The sequence below is a fragment of the Solanum dulcamara genome, chromosome 12, assembly GCF_947179165.1.
Source record: "Solanum dulcamara chromosome 12, daSolDulc1.2, whole genome shotgun sequence".
NCBI classification, from domain to species: Eukaryota; Viridiplantae; Streptophyta; class Magnoliopsida; order Solanales; family Solanaceae; genus Solanum; species Solanum dulcamara.
The window spans coordinates 44783728-44786010 of NC_077248.1; the positions used below are offsets into that span (position 1 = coordinate 44783728).

Sequence of the window (2283 nt, forward strand, 5' to 3'; positions counted from 1 at the left end):
AGTTAGAAATGAAGCATTATCAATGGCAACGATATACATTCTTATATAACTGAGGATTGGCCTGATCGAGCCAAATCAGGAGAGATGATGCTTTTATTTTAATGTCCACCAAAACATATTTTGGGCCCGTCAATGAACAAGTGTAGGTTCCTTTCCCCGGCCGTTGTTCCTTCCATTAGTACAAATTACTATTGATTTTATACATTCATTTAATGTTTATGAAATCGTCAATATACTTTCAGATCAGTAAACCATTTTTGAGGAATTTAAATTTCTGAGAAATGCTTCTTTTGGTGCAGACAATGCAGTCTGTCTTACACAATTTTTTTTTGGAGCAAAATAGAAAGCTATAACACAAACTAAAGAGGCTGCTGACAAGACTAACTAAAGAGGTTGCTGACAAGACTTCTTTAAGTTGTGCTCCAGTGAAAAATATTACGGAGTGGAGTTGTGCACTTTGTCAGGTATGGACTACAAATTAAGATAGCCTGAATGTCCACTTCCAAGGAAAAAAATATAAACACAAGGAGGCTGCTTTTAGAGAATAGAAGGACGACAAAAACTGCAGCATTGGTTTTCTTCCGAAGAAATCAAAATTCATCCAGCTAGTGGAACATCCTTGCGATGATCTAATATCAGGGAAGAAATTAGAGAAAGGATCATCAAGTCCAAACGATAATGATCCACCATCCTTATTGATAGATGACAATTCAGATGACGTAAGAAAGAACGTAGCTCATGAAAAGCAAAACAATCGGTAGTTCAAGTTTTAGTGTGACACATGCAAAATAGGGACCTTTTCTCAAAAGGATGTGGAGACACATAAGATAGGAAAAAAAACAAAAACACAAGAAGGATGAAAAAAACTGTTGCATTGGTCTTTCACCAAAGAAACCAAAATATATCTAGCTTGTGGAATGTCCTTGTGATGATGTGATATAAGGGAAGAAATCAGAAGAAGGATCAGTAGGTATGAATGATAACGATCCACCATCCTTGTTGATTGATGACAGTGCAAATGACATGAGAAAGAACATATCTCATGAAAAAACAAATAATGGGGGGTTCAAGTTTTGGTGTGACACAAGCAAAATAGAGACCTTCTCTAAAAATGTGATGGAGACAAATAAGATAGGAAAGAATCATGCTCGGCATCTTCAACAACTTATTGGCCAGGACAAGCAGTGTTAATAACAAATGATGAGCAGATATTATTATTATTATTATTATTATTATTATTATTATTATTATTATTATTATTATTATTATTATTATTATTATTATTATTATTATTATTATTATTATTATTATTATTATTATTATTATTATTATTATTATTATTATTATTATTATTATTATTATTATTATTATTATTATTATTATTATTATTATTATTATTATTATTATTATTATTATTATTATTATTATTATTATTATTATTATTATTATTATTATTATTATTATTATTATTATTATTATTATTATTATTATTATTATTATTATTATTATTATTATTATTATTATTATTATTATTATTATTATTATTATTATTATTATTATTATTATTATTATTATTATTATTATTATTATTATTATTATTATTATTATTATTATTATTATTATTATTATTATTATTATTATTATTATTATTATTATTATTATTATTATTATTATTATTATTATTATTATTATTATTATTATTATTATTATTATTATTATTATTATTATTATTATTATTATTATTATTATTATTATTATTATTATTATTATTATTATTATTATTATTATTATTATTATTATTATTATTATTATTATTATTATTATTATTATTATTATTATTATTATTATTATTATTATTATTATTATTATTATTATTATTATTATTATTATTATTATTATTATTATTATTATTATTATTATTATTATTATTATTATTATTATTATTATTATTATTATTATTATTATTATTATTATTATTATTATTATTATTATTATTATTATTATTATTATTATTATTATTATTATTATTATTATTATTATTATTATTATTATTATTATTATTATTATTATTATTATTATTATTATTATTATTATTATTATTATTATTATTATTATTATTATTATTATTATTATTATTATTATTATTATTATTATTATTATTATTATTATTATTATTATTATTATTATTATTATTATTATTATTATTATTATTATTATTATTATTATTATTATTATTATTATTATTATTATTATTATTATTATTATTATTATTATTATTATTAT

At 19.2% G+C, this 2283-nt stretch overlaps 1 pseudogene; it reads left to right on the forward strand.

The window, feature by feature from the left end:
- Window positions 1-281: 281 nt before the first annotated feature.
- LOC129875732 (uncharacterized) lies at window positions 282-1191 on the forward strand (annotated as a pseudogene).
- The last annotated feature ends 1092 nt before the right edge of the window (window positions 1192-2283 follow it).